General features: G+C 62.6%; 1 protein-coding gene across 1 annotated transcript in view; it reads left to right on the forward strand.

Moving 5' to 3' along the window:
- Positions 1 to 8429: 8429 nt before the first annotated feature.
- Positions 8430 to 14708, forward strand: part of POLR2G (RNA polymerase II subunit G) — a 197474-nt gene continuing 191195 nt past the window's right edge. The window contains exon 1 of the mRNA XM_075061327.1: positions 8430 to 8443. The gene's annotated coding sequence lies outside the window, so the exon portion shown is untranslated. The remainder of the gene's footprint in view (positions 8444 to 14708) is intronic.

Consider the following 14708-nt stretch of genomic DNA (forward strand, 5'->3'; position numbering starts at 1 on the left):
TGCCAGGATTCACACACACACCAGTCCCCTCTTCCAGGATCCATGTCCCAGGGCACTAGCAATAGGATTCACACACACCCCAGCCCCCCACTGGGATCCATGCCCCAGGGCATAAGTGCAAGGATTCACACTCCCCAGTGGCATCTGCACCCCAGGGCACAAGTGCAAGGATTCACACTCCCAGCACCCCACCCAGCACAATGGGGTGAGAAGGGACAGAGACACCCCCCGCCCCCACCCAGGGCTGCAATGGTACCTGGCTTCTATTTCAGTGTGTCTAGCTCCCCTGTATGGCAGGAGGCAGGCACTGCGCTGCAGTCCTCACACCCTGACATCCTGGGGGTCCCAGGGAGACTGGCCAGAACAGGATTGGGTACCAGGCTGAGCTGGACAGACAGACAGGCCCCTGGTTCCAGGCATGGGACAGAACTGGGCATGGATGCTTGGGACAGCACTGCCCATCCACACCATAGTATATGTGACCCTGGCACCTAGCCCAGGGGTGCCTAACTCCTGACACATACAGCTTGTGGAAGGAGGGGAAATCTCATACCGGGGAGAGATAGGGGAGATGAGTGTGTGTGACATGAAGTCTATATGCGGGGAGGTTAGATAGGCACCTATGTGTCTGTGATATGGGGGGAGATGAGGGGTCTGTGTGTGTGATATGAGGGAGATGTGGGGTCTGTGTGTGATGTGGGGGAGATGGGGGGGTCTGTATGTGTGATATGAGGGAGATGGGGGTCTGTGTGTGTAATATGGGGGTAGATGGGGGTCTGTGTGTGTGATGTGGGAGGAGATGGAGGGTCTATGTGTGTGATACAGGGGGTCTGTGTGTTTAATGTGGGGGAGATGGGGAGTCTGTGTGTGATATGAAGGAGATGGGGGTCTGTGTGTGTGATGTGGGGGAGATCATAGATCTGTGTGTGGTGATGAGCAGGGAGTCAAGAGGTGGGAGTGGGAAATGGGGGCAGTGTCTGTGATTTGGGCCTGGAAGGCCCAGAGCCCACAATCTCACCTGGGCCCAGCATCCCATTCCCCCAGCCCCGCTCTCCCTCTGAGTCAGGGAGAATTTCCCTCGGCGGGGCCCAAACCACGCTATGGGCCCCGTGGGTGGCTGCTCCCGCTGTGGCTTCTCCCACTTCCTGCCCCCCCACCAATGTCACCGTCAGGACCAGGCCGCTCTCCGGCAGGGGTGATTCAACTGGAAACCCAGCGCCCTGCCGAGCCAGTCAGAGTGTGCCTGTCTGCCATGGGTGGGTGGGGGTGGAAGCAGGGCTGGGAGCAGGGGAAGAGGATTGGGTTAGGTGGGGCATGGCAGGGCTCTGATCTCACCATCAGACCCTTCCTCACCCAGCAGGCCAGTCCTGCATCCCAGGCTCCTAACCTGAGCCTCCTTCTCTTCACCTGGGGAGCTGAACTGAGCCGCTCCACCCCCTTAAAGGCCCAGCTCTCCCTGTGAGGTGGGAGAGATGGGGATAGGCACAGGATCAAGACTGAGGGAGGGGATAGATTAGTGCAGGATGGAGGCTTGCCCATGGGGAGTGGGGCAGGCATCTCTAGCAGAGCCCCAGGCTGGCACTGGGAGGCGGGGAGAAGCTGTGGCTGCACTGTAAGCTGTGGTTACAGTACAGGAAGCCGGGACGCCCCATGATGTAGGTCAGAGCCACAGCACTGGACTGGTACACAAAGGGTTAACTCTCCCAGTCCAAGGGGGTGCTCGGTGTGAGCCTGGGAGCCCCTGCTGTCCCTGCATTCAGTCCCTACACCCTCCCAGCCAGGATCGGGGATGGAGCCCGCTGTAGACACAGGGGAGAATCCAGCAGCCTCATTTGAGATGTGTGTGGGAGACGCTGAACCTGAATCCCATGCAGCCCTGCCGGTGCCCCTCAGTCCTGATCCTCAGCCCCTGCTAGCCCAGCCCTGGGCTCCCCACTCAGCTCTGCCCGTGCCCCTTAGTCCCAACCATCAGCCTGGGAGGGGAAGCTGCCACTGGACTGGGTAAGATGGGTGTTTCAGAAATGGCCCACCTCTCACGACAGGTTCACACTGATCCAGGGGGGTCCTGATGTGCCTCTGCTGTACTGTGCCCTTTAAGGAACCCGGACTAGAATCCTCGCCTGCTCCCCAGGGAGCCGGAGACATGGCCGCTCCCTGCACAGTGAGGACAGACAGGGCCCTGAAACAGAGCTGAGGGAGGTGCGGTCAGAGGAAAGCTGCTGTCTAGGCCAGGCTGTAATAATGGCGCCCACACGCCCCGGTTTCACAATGAATGGAGGCCGTCAGTCCCAGCACCCCGAACCCACAACAAAGAGCGACGCTGGGCCCGATTCATCCTGAAAGTGAAACTCCCCACGGGCTTTGCGGGAGCCGCCCCCCAACTGATCGACTGGAATTCACTGTGTATATGGGAGGCATTGCTCTAATTTATCTCTTACCGACTGAGATCAGGGCCAGGCGCTGCACAGACCCCGACCGAGATCAGGGCCCCCATTGTGTCAGATGCTGCTCAGACCCTGAGGGAGATCAGGGCCTCCACTGTGTCAGGCGCTGCATGGGACACGAGTGAGATCAGGGACTCTGTCACATCTGGCTCTGCACAGACCCCGAGTGAGATCAGGGCCCCCATTGCATCAGGTGCTGCACAGACCCCAAGCAAGATCAGGGCCCCCACTGTGTCAGGCACTGCACAGACCCCGACTGAGATGAGGGCCCCCATCATGATGGGAGCTCACACACAGTCTCAGTCCAGAGTGCTCACAATTTAAACAGTCCCATCCTTGAGCCCCCTGCTCCCTCCAAGGCTGCCACTTTCTGGGGGCAAATCTGAGCCCCCCACTGCTCCCCCAGTGGAAGGTGTGAACCCAGCTGGTGCTGAGCCGGATCCTGCACAGTCATAGCGCGAGGGCCCAGCCCCACTCGCACCTCATTGGGTGGCAGCCTCCCTGCTCGAGTGAGACCAGGGCTCCCACACAGCCACTCGGCCGAGACCACGGAGCACAGGCGGCACTGCAGGTAGGGTCCTGGCAGCGGGATGGGGCACGACTCTTTGCGTTTGGATCCCTGCAGGGCACGTCTCCCTGAGGCTGGGTGTCTGTCCAGAGTCTCCAGCATGGGGCTCTGGCACTGGCGCCTGCACTGGGGTCTGCACTGGGGCCCTGGGGTGGGGCTCCTCCCTTCTTGGCACACAGGGCTGAATCAGGAGCAGAACCCGCCAGGGAAGTGGGGAGCCTGCTATCTCTGCCTCCCTTTCCCACTCGCAGGCCCAGGCATTCTCAGCAGGGGGAGCTTTAAGGTGAGGGACCCCCTCACTGCACCCCAGGCTCATGGGCAAACTTACCCCCCTGGAGCCGCTGTCCTGCTGCAGGGAATGACGGGGAGGGGTGAGGCAGGAGGAGGGTTGAGGAGTGGGACCGGAGGTGGACAGGGAACGGGGTGGGTGGTGAGGAGTGGGACTGGAGGTGGACAGGGAGTGGGACTGGGGCGGAGATGACAGGGAGTGGGGGGGGTGAAGAGTGGGACCGGAGGGGAACAGGGAGCGGGATGGGTGGTGAGGAGTGGGACTGGAGGGGGACAGAGATCGGGGTGGGTTGTGAGGAGTGGGACAGGAGGGGGACAGGGAGTGGGGTGAAGGGTGAGGAGTGGGACGGGAGAGGGACAGGGAGCAGGGTGGGTGGTGAAGAGTGGGACCGGAGTGGGACAGGGAGCGGGGTGGGTGGTAAGGAGTGGGACAGTGGGGGGACAGGGAGTAGGGTGAAGGGTGAGGAGTGGGACCGGAGGGGGACAGGGAGCAGGATGGGTGGTGAGGAGTGGGATGGGGGGAGGGTCAGGGAGTGGGGTGGGTGGTGAGGAGTGGGACTGGAGTGGGACAGGGAGAGGGGTAGGGGGTGAGGAGTGGGACCGGAGGGGGACAGGGAGTGGGGTGAAGGGTGAGGAGTGGGACTAGAGGGGGATAGGGAGTGGGGTGAAGGGTGAGGAGTGGGACTGGAGGGGGACAGGGAGCGGGGTGGGGGGTGAGGAGTGGGACTGGGGGGGGACAGGGAGTGGGGTGAAGGGTGAGGAGTGGGACCGGAGGGGGACAGGGAGCGGGGTGGGGGGTGAGGAGTGGGACTGGAGGGGGACAGGGAGTGGGGTGAAGGGTGAGGAGTGGGACTGGAGGGGGACAGGGAGCGGGGTGGGGGGTGAGGAGTGGGACTGGGGGGGGCAAGTTGTAGGGTGGGTGGTGAGGAGTGGGACTGGAGGGACAGGGAGCAGGGTGGGGAGCAGCTCTAGGGGGCATCGTCCAGGGGATGTTTCACACTGAGAGGCCCAGCCTTCCTAGCGAGTGTTGGGCCCTGGGATTCAGGGCGCTGGGGGAGGCACTGGGAGAGAAATGACCTTGGGCCCAAGGGCAGCAAGCAAGAGATGGGGAGCATTCAGCCCCCACCCAGGGGGGGGCTAAGCTGGCAGCTGGGGTCGGGGCTGTGCCCAGCCCCACCGAACCCCCAGCTCTCTCTAAGTTAATTGCTGCGTTTTCTGGGCTGGGTCCTTGCCCCCAGAACTCAGGCTCAGGCCCTGGGTGAGTTCCCTGCGCCGACCCCAGCTGCTGTGGGTATCATGGCGGGGCGGGAGGGTGCCCTGCTCTCCTGATGCCTCTGTCCCCTTTGGCTGGTCTCCCGCCATCCAGAGCCTCTGCCCACAGCTGTCCCCAGTGCCTGGCCCCCTGTCCCACAGCCACCTGGTAAGGGGAGAGGGTATTGAACCAAGCCAGAAGACTTAGCTGCTCAACATGGCGTCTTCTTGGAGTGCGGGGTTCAGGGACGCAAGGGGCAAGGTGAGTCTTCACGGGATCAGGATTTGGGTTAAGGGCTTACTGGCCAGGAGTCAGGTTAGGGTCAGGGTTTACGGTCACAGGGGTTGGGGATGGAGAGGGAGCTGATTCCAGCTGGCACCCTTGCCCCAGACTCTAGGCCCAGCTGCCCCACCCAGCCGGGTTCCCCACCCTCAGTCGCAGTGACTGGGAGCCCAACACTCCCAGGGCCCCAGGTGTTGCTGGCTGGCCGGCTCCCCCAGGGCGGGGTCTCTCCATCCAGGCCAGTCGCTGCCCAGACCCAGCAAGGGCACCTCCGACCCCAACTGCCTGGCAGGGAACTGTCACCGGGAGCCAGGGTCCAGCAGAACCGGGGGAGCAGGACACTGAGGGTGGGGCACTCTCCCAATAGCTTCAACAAATGGGGCCTCTGGGGTTCTCTGCCCCCTGCCTGGTGCGCAGGCAGCGTCTGATCTCTTCCAAGAGCCCATCACCCCAGTGTCCTGGCCTCATGGCCAACGGGACGGATTGGGCCCGAAGGCAGAACCAGCTCGGGGGTGGGGGTCAAATGGAGACACAGAAACCCCTTTCAGCTGGGCGCAGGGCAACCTGCCATGGCCCAGGGCAACTTGGGGATTCTGCCCACCTGTCCTGTCCCCGTCCCATCCCCCTGCCCAGGGACCCCGCCATCACCCGAGGCGGGCCATCTGCAGGCTCTAGAGAGTTGCACGGCCTAGCACAGGGGCGGGGAGGTGACCAGCACAGAAAGTCCATGCCACCCCAGCAGCACAAGGAGAAGCAGAGGACATCCAGCCCCCCCACCCCAGCAGAAAACAAATTCTTACCCAGACAGGGCCCCTGGCTCCCCAAGACCAGTTCTCATTTACCCCCTGTATCCTTGGCTGCTGCCCCGAGGTATCGCCCCACGCACAGGGCTTTCCCTTGCAACAGGCACTCAGCATTGCAGACCCCATCCTCCCGCTATTGGGACCCCACTCCGCAGGGGACAGAGGGCTCAGACCCATGTACGCCAAAGAGTTCCAACCCCACCTCAGCCAGCTCAGCCCCCTGGAAGCTGAAGGTCCCAGTGCCTAGCAGGAGCCTGAGCCCCATGGAAATTGGCCCCAGAGCCAGGCAGCTCAGCTGGGGACTGCAGCCTAGGCCTTGGCCACCTTGTCTGTGCTCTCTGCAACTCACCGCATGCCTGGAGGGCTGGTGGAACAGCTGGGTTTGGGGGAGGGAGCTTTTGTGCCATTTGGCCCTGCTGGGCCTGGCCTAGATCATCCCTAAGGGCAGAGCAGGACCAGTCAGACGTGTGGCAGGGGAGGGGGCTGGGGCTGCAGCGACCAAGGGGAAGTGAGCTGGGGAGAGCAGGCAGGACAGTGCCAAGACCTTTGGGATCAGTTTGAGAAGATGTTACCAAGCCGATGACGTGCGAGGCACGGCCAGACCCCCAGGACTGTGTTGGGGGTACAGCCCCCACAGATGGGGTCTCATGCTCCGTGTGGGTGTCTGTGTCCCTGCCGTGTGTGGTGGCTCCATGGCACCAGGGTGTGCGTGGATGTCTCTGTCTCTCCAGGGGCGGAGGCAGCTTCTCCCCTTCACCTTTGTGTCAGGGTCCAGATGTTGGGGGAATGGCTCCCCTGACTCCCTGTCCCTGCCCCGCCAGCTGCTCTGCCCCAGGCTCTGACCAGGCTTCCATCTTCCCTGCATGGGCACAGTGCTGGGCGGGGGATCGGGGGGAGCACTAGATCGGGCAGGGCTCCAGGCGCTCAATCTGAGTAATTGAACAAAAAGAAGATGAACAGTGACCTGATCTAAGAACCACGCTGGGAACAGACCTGGGGTAACAGTCTTGCAGATGAAGGCCTAACACGAGAAATAGCTAGACAAATTCAGAGTGGAAATACGGTGTAAATGTTCCCAGTGAGGGGCACAGCCCATTCGATGGGGAGTTGCCATTGCTGGCCGGTTTTCTAACTCCAGGGGCTGTTTTTCTAGCAGATCTGCCCTAGTTCAGCCAGGATTTCATGCAGGGAGAGTCTCTGGAATGTGTCACACAGGAGGTCAGACTAGATGAGTACTGTGGTACCCTCTGGCTTTAGAACCGAGGCATCTGTGGGCTTGGCAGGCCCAGGAAGTGCTAGGCCTAGCTCAGAGCTGACTATGTCTCCAGTGAACATCATGGCTCAGGCAGGGCAGCGGGCGGGGGGCGCTCGCAGGGACCAGGGCAGCTGGGGTGCGGCAGGTTCTCCCAGGGGATATGTGTCACACAGGACAGATTGCAGCGATGGACACACGGCTCCTGCCTGGTAACGGCTAAATTTCCAAGCTCTGAGGAGACTCCAGCTTTGCAGCCCAGGTCCTGCCTACTGCAGACTCTCCATGCAGGGAACACCCCCACTAGTCAGAGTGAGGTTACATGTTTAGAACTTACCCTGGTCCCAGCCCTTCCCAAAAAGGAACCAAGTGCCTAGGGCATGAGCACAGGAGCCTGTGGCACTAATTACTCCGGGGCAGTGACAGGGCAGGAGTCGCCTGGCGCCACGGGCTCAGGGTGCCAACGTTCCCAGCCCTGTTATCCTGCCCAGGTCACCATCCTCAGAGGTCACCAGGGCCGGGGACTCAGTGACACCCCTTCACACTCAGACCTAGAACTGCGCCCGGGGCTGTGACGTCGATGAGCCAGGCACAGCAGAGTTGGGGGTCAAGGTCACGGCTCAGCTCAAAGTCAGGGCTAAGGTTTCTCTGTCTCTGCCTTCTGGGCCCCCATCCCCTGTGTTGTCTGCCAGGGCTCTCTGGTGCTTGGGTCTCTGTGTCATGCTGGAGGGGAAGGGGGCCCTGGCAATCCCAGGTGCCCTGTGGGACCCTGATCTGCAGTGTTATCATTTGTTCTGGAGCAGGGCAGGGAGATGTGGGGCAAGCGGGGTGCAGCCTACCCCCCGCCCCCCGGAGTTGTGGGGTTGCACTGAAGGGAGGGGAGTCGGGCCCAGTTCTGTAGCCCTGCTGGGCTCCCCCGCCTTCCCTCCTCTGCAGGGAGCTGCTCCCGCAAGACACAGGGATGGGAGACGACCTTTTGGCCCACAGATGAGACTGGCAGCCAGGACTCCTAGATTCATCCCTAACTGGGAGAGGACTGGTGTCTAGTGGTTAGAGCAGGGGTGCTGAGAGCCAGGACTCATGGGTTCTATTCCTGTCCAACTGCACGAGCTGGTGGGCAGGTCCCTTCCCCACCCTGCGATGTGCATTGCCCCACATGTGTTTGTCTGTGTCTGCCCTCCTAGCCCCCCCGCTCTCACACAGGATATTGGTCTGGGAAGGCGCGCGGCGAAGGCACCTGTTTTCCGTTTGTTCGTTCGCTCGCGCTGGGAGATAAGCAGGCGTCGGAGCCGTCGCGCTGACAGGAAGCGGGAGGGGGGGTCTCTGCGGGACCAGCACGATGTGCCACAACGCTGCATTGAGCCCTCTGCAAACAGCCGAGGACCCGGGCGGGCGTCAGCTGAGAGTCTGTGGGTACTGTGGGGGGAGGGGGGAAGCCTGGACTCATGGGTTCTATCCCCGTCGCCAGGAGTGACTGGGGTCTATGATTAGAATGGGGCGGGGGAGTTACTGGGAGCCCGGACTCCAGGGTTCCATCCTCAGCTCTGGGAGGGGAGTAGAGTCTAGTGGGTTAGAACTGGAGCGGCAGGACAGAGCACTGGAATGGAAACACGAGACCGGGATTCTATTCCTGGCTCAGCTATTGGCTGGCTGGGTGACCCTGAGCAAGGCACTTCACTGCTCTTTGCCTCAGTTTCCCCCTGTAAAATGAGGACAATGACGGCTGGGTTCTCATCCCAGCTCTGGGAGAGGAATGGGGTCTAATGGTTAAAGCAGGAGGGTTGGAAGCCAGGACTCCTGGGTTCTATTCTCAGCTCCAGAAGAGCTGTGTGTCCAGCTGACTAAAGCAGGATTGGAGGCTCAGAGTCAGGACCCCTTTGCATAGAACCTGCTCTGGGGTGTGTGCTGTCCCTTAATTTCTCTGGGTCTCTTTCAGCTCCGTATGGGACTTGACACCAGAGAGATGGAGCCTGAGATGAGCACCTACGGCCCCTTCTATCCCCCTTGCAGCATGGAGGCTGGGGACCCTGTCAGCACGCAGGGGCCGTATGCTGCCCTGGGCCAGCCCTGCTGGGGCCCTGAGGGGAACCCAGGCCAGCTGCCCAGGGCAGCAGGGGGCCCCTATGGGCTTTGGCCCCAGAGGAAAGAGCCAGCCCACCGCAGGCTGGACCCCTTTGCCCAAGCCTTCCCCAACCTGCCTTTTGGGAAGCCGTGGGTGCTGGGGACTCAGGCATCCAGAAGCCAGGGCTGCAGCCTGCAGGAGATAATGGCCCAGCCGCCTCCTATTGCCCCACAGGAGGGATACCCCCCTGGCAGCCCCCTGCTGCTGCAACTCCCTGGAGACCAGATGGAGGGGTCAGGGCCTCCTCTGTCCTACTGCAGCCTCCCAGAGAGGCAGGGGCAGGGCGGAGGTGGATACGGGCAGCAGCGCAAGGAGCCCCCGCTTTCGTGTCTATACCAAGAGAACCAGTCTACTAGCTACAGCCCTCCAGAAGGCTACCCGGGTCCTGGTGAGTGACGGGGGGGAAAGGAGGGTGGCTACGGGTGCCCTCAGGGGATGGTGGGGCCAAGATGGGGGAGGCCAGCTGAGGGGGACCCCAGTTTTGGGAAGGTTATGGTACTAGGGGATGCTCTCAGGCTTTGTGGTAGGGGGAAGAGACAACTTGAGGGGGTGGGCTGTGGTGTCCGGAGAGGGAAGCATGGAGCGAGAGCTCCAGCTTGGAGAGTTACGGGGTTGGGAGGCACCACTGGGATGTGTGGGTCCAGGAGGACGCTGGGCTATGGACAGAGGCAGATACATGCCTGTAGGGGGTGGAAGGGGGATGCCTGGTTCCGTGTGGGTTATGGGGCAGAAGGGGGAACTCATCGCAGGGGCATTATGGGGCCAACCCTGAGGGTTACAGGATATAGTAAGGAGGGCCCCCAGCTTTGGGGGGAGGCTGCTGGGATGGGAGGGAGGAACTCTGGCTCTTTGCTGTCACAGTCTAACCTCCTCTCCCTGTGTGTCAGCTCCCCTGGGACTTGCAGGCCCTGAGACGTATGCTGGGCTCCTGGGCCCCCCTGACTGGCCCCCTGATGCCGCCCCCAGCCTCTGCTGCTACCAGGTGGGTTGGCATGAGGAGGGTGGTGGGGAAATGGGCAGTGCTCAGTCCCAGGACCATGCTGCCGAGTAGGAAAGGGAGTGGGGAGATTCCCCCAAGATTAACGGCAAGGGCAGTGGAGTCTAGTGGTTAGAGCAGGGCTGGTGCTGAGAGCCAGGACTCCGGGGTTCTCTCCCTGGCTGTGGGTTCTGACTCCCTGCACTGAGCCCATCATCCCCTGCAGGACACTGAGCGCTACTGCAAGGGGCTGGAGTTTCTCCCTGCTGGTTTTGCCCCATGGCCAGGGGTCTCCCCTGGGGAGCCGGGTTCAGAGGTCGCTGCTGCCAGGCTGGGGCATGAGCAGAGCCCCCCACCGGCAGGCCACACTGCCACCCCCCAGGTGAGAGTGGGATGCTGGGGCTGGGGGAGTGGGGCCTGCCTCACCTGAACTCTCAGGGGAGCACGGGTGGGGCAATGGAGTCAGAGAAGCCCCCCCACCCCCAGGGAGCCCTCCCACCCTACAATACCCAGCCACTTGTCCCCATCACAGTCCACAACCTTGCACCCAGCTGGGCTCCTGATCACTCAGTGGAGGGGAGGGAGGCCTGAGGACACTGGGGAGGGGGATAGCCAGGGAAGGAGGGGTTGAGGGGATGTCTTGATGGTTAGCTGAGTGTTTCTCATCATGGGAGGGGGAGTTGCTAGAGTCCTGCCCCCCCGCCCCCAGGCCCAGCAGAGGTGCCAGCACTGGGGAGGCCAAGATGCCCCATTCCCCTCATTGCCCCCCCATGGGATAGGCCCCTGCAGCCTCTGACCCCCTCTCCTCCCCAGGTTTCTGGGAGCTCCCTGGCCTCCAGTTATCGAGGCACGCCTTATTGGAGCCGGATGCACTTGGCCAGGGGTCCCCCGCACTACACACCACCCCCTATGCTCAATCCGCTGCGCCGAGGCACAGGGCTGTTTGCTGAGCTGGGCGCCTCGCTGGGCGGTAAGTGCCCATCTTGGCCACCTTCCAACGCAGGCTGGGGGGCTTGATTGGTCGCTTGAGAGCCAGTACTCCCGGGTTCTACTCCCACATGTGGTTGAGTGTGACCAAGGGGCAAGGGTGCGAGGGAGGGTCTCTCTCGCCCCTGAGCCACATGAACTGGGTCCCTGGGTGTGGTGGTGGTGTGGAGTCCATGAAGGTTTCTTGGGTGGGTACAGAGCCACATGGAGCGGGTCCTGCAGGGCCCTGGAAGATGGGGAGGGGGTTGGGAGTTCTGTCTCAGGGCAAGCTGGGAAACTGTGTCTGTGCCAGGGGCCTTCACTGCTGGACTCTCCCCTCCACAGGTGGCAGGCCCGACCCCCTCCAGCACCTGGACACCCCGTAAGTCCTGTCTTTTGGGGTGGAGGGAAACTAGGCTACAGCCCCTCGGACAGGTGTGGCAAAGGGGACGGGCCCCAGGGAGGGAACTTTGGGCCAGGGAATCTCCTGGTGGAGGGAGGAATCCCCAGGCTGGGGCTGGCTGGGGAGCATGAGTGTGGGGGAATGGCTGGTCTGGGAAGGGCAGTAGCAGGGTGGGCATGTGCCTGCGGTTGAGGCTCCCTCACCTGATCCTTCCCTCGCAGACAGATAAATGTGGGCCCTGCATTCCAGCCAGCACTGCCAGCTCTGCGGGACCCACACCTGGCTCAGCTGGACCCGCCAAAGGCTGAACTGGCTTGGAGGCCCTGGCCAGGGCTGGAGCAGGATGCAGAGACCCAGTGCCAAGGTGAGAGGTAGCACTGGGGATTATCAGGGGGAGGAGCTGGGGCACCCACAGGTGGGGGCAGGGAGAGGTGGGGCAAGCCCATTTGTCCCTTACAGTAGCGGAAGGGGAGGAGCAGCAGGACAAGCCCACCCCCAGTGGCTCAGTCTGCATGGTCCAGTCATCCCCACCCTCTTGGGGGAAGTGGAGGGGTCCCACGGGGTGGGGGTTCCCAAGGCCCATCTGATGCCCGCTCTCTGAGTGCAGTGTGGGGAGTGGAGGGTCCTATGGGGTGCGGGTTCCCAGGGCCCATCGATTGCTGCTGTCTGGGTGCAGTGAGGGGAGTGGAGGGATCCCACTGGGCCCAGCTGATGGCTGCTCTCTGGTTGCAGTGGAGACACTGCTGGACGTGGCTTGCTCCAGTGCCCTCCCTGGGGGTGGCACCAATCAGGAGCTGGCACTGCACTGCCTGTGCCAGGCTGGCGGGAATGTCATGGTAAGAGACCACCCTCACCCTGTGGCCTGGCCTTGGTAAGTAGCAGTGTCTGACCCGAGGCCAGGATGGTTCTGGCAGGGGAGCCCCCTGGGGAGGGAAAGGGTCTGGGGCAGCTCCCCCCCTCTCAGCTTTACTCCCCCCCCCTCAGGTTGCCTTGGAGACTCTGTTGCTGCAAACCCCCGTGTGGCCCAAAAGTCACCCTCTGGCCAGTTACCATTACACAGGTAAAGGGGGGGGGGGCAAGTGGCATGGCCAGGGTAGCTAGCAGAGGCTGGGACCAGTGGGGGCAGGGCTGGGGGAAAAAGGGGAACAGGGGTAGCAGCAGCTGGGCAGGACAGGATGGAAGAGGAGTGGGGGCAGGATTGGGAGCCGTGGCAGGATGAGGGGGTAGGGCTGTGAGGTACAAGAGGACGGGGGCAGGGCTGTGAGGGGGTAGGGCTGTGGGAGACAGGATGGGGCAGGGCTGTAAGGGGGTACGGCTGTGGGGTACAAAATGGGGGTGGGGCTGTGAGGGACAGGAGGTTGGGGCCAGGGCTGTGATGGGCTGGGGTGGCAGTGGAACAATTTGCATAGTGGGGGTGCTGAGAGCAAGGGCCAGTGCAACCATTTAGGCGACCTAGGTGGTTGCCTAGGGTGCTAGGATTTGGGGGGGCCATTTTCTTCAGCAGCGACCGCGGCGGCCAGATCTTCGACCGCCGCCAGCATTTAGGTGGAGGGAGCTGGGGCAGGCGAGCACGGGGAGGGTCGCCTGCAGCAAGTAAGGGGGGGCAGCACGTAGGGAAACTCCCCGCCCCAGCTCACCCCTGCCCCGTCTCCTCCCCAAGCATGCCGTGGTTGCTTCACTTCTCCCACCTCCCAGGCTTGTGGCATTTAAGCTGATTGGCGCCGCAAGCTGGGAGGTGGGAGAAGTGAACCAGCCACGTTGTGGTCAGGGAAGAGGCAAGGCAGGGGTGAGCTGGGGCGGGGGGATGCCGCAAAGGGGGCACCTCAGGGCGGAGGGGGGTAGCTGCCACGACGGGGGGTGTGTGTGCCTCAGACGGGGCGCAGCAGGGGAGCCTTTTGCCTAGGAAGTTTTGCCTAGGGCGTGAAACATTCTTGCACCGGCCCTGCTGAGAGCCGTTAAAGTAAACACTAAACCCTGTATATGATGGAAACCACTTCAAGCCAGCCACACCCCGTTCCAGCCCCTGGGGTTGTGAGCAGCAGGGAGGGGGGACAGGAGCATAGGGTGGGGTAGGGTCTATGCAGGGGGTGGGATGGGGCCAGGCTGTGGCAGGGAGAGGAGGGAAGGAGGGTGTGGAAGGGCTATGAGGGGTGTGGGGCAGGATAATGTCTCAGGTTCCTCTCCCTCCCCCAGGCAGTGATGTGTGGAGTGCCCACGAGCGCCGCCTCTTCTCCAAAGCCTTCGCCCTGCACAGGAAGGACTTTGCCCAGATCCAACGTGCGGTGAGAGCAGCACTAGCCCCCCTGCCCACCCACTTCCAACCACCTTCTGCGGGGAATGGACACCTGGCTACTCCAGCTCTGGCCTCTTCCAGCAGGGGGTGCTGTAGGAGTGGGGTGGGAGCGCTGGCTGCAGGGGAATGGATTTCTGGCTACTCCAGGCCTGGCCTCTCCCAGCAGGGCTGGGGGATGCTGGCTGATCGAATTCTCCCTGCCCCCTAGGTGCTCTCCAAGCGGCTGGCCCAGTGTGTGGAGTTCTATTATCTGCACAAGAGCCGGCTACGGCGCAGTCACAAACGAAGTGGTGCCGGCTCAGAGACGGGCGCCATTGTGAGCAGGGCCGGCCCCGGGCAGGTATGAGAGACCTCAGGGACAGGGATGGGGGGAGCCCCTGCCCAGACAAGGAAGCAGCGGTGTCTGTAGTCCTTCTGGGGGGCGGAGGGGAGGGAAGAGTCTGTGATGAGGTCTCTGATGTCCCCCTCTTTCTCTCTCTCTCAGCCCCCACCTACCCCGGAGCTTCCTCAGGACTCACCCCCCGGCTCCAGCTTCCCCTGCAAACGTTGCGGCAAGTAAGTGGCTTTAACTCTTTGGGCTCCATGCCCCCCAGAGTGGGGGGCAGGCTCCAAGTGGCAGTGTCCCCCAGGTCTCCTGCTTGCTGGGGGAGACGCAGCTCGGGGGCTGAAGGGCCCCTGCAGATGCCCTACTGACCCCTCCACCCCCACTCTGTCCCCAGGACGTTCTACAAGATCAAGAGCCGAAATGCCCACATGAAGATCCATCGGCAGCAGGATGACTGGGGTGGGCAGGGGAGGATGCTGGGACCTGGCACTATCCCTGCCCCTCATGCAGGGTGCCCTCCCTGGCCCAACACAGAGCCAGCTGAGCCCGTTGCTGAGGCCCTGCCCTGCCCTGGGCTGGGGCTGCTCTATGGGAGGGACATGGAGCAGCTCTTCATGTGATGGGAGGCAGGACCCCTCCCTTGGCCTGGCATGGAGAGCCCCACCTTCCAAGAGTTTGCCCCACTGGGAGCCAAGGGGCTGTGGTCTCCCCATGGGGAGCACAAGGTTACAGGA

The sequence above is a fragment of the Chelonoidis abingdonii genome, unplaced genomic scaffold, assembly GCF_003597395.2.
Source record: "Chelonoidis abingdonii isolate Lonesome George unplaced genomic scaffold, CheloAbing_2.0 scaffold0008, whole genome shotgun sequence".
In the NCBI taxonomy this organism is placed as follows: Eukaryota; Metazoa; Chordata; order Testudines; family Testudinidae; genus Chelonoidis; species Chelonoidis abingdonii.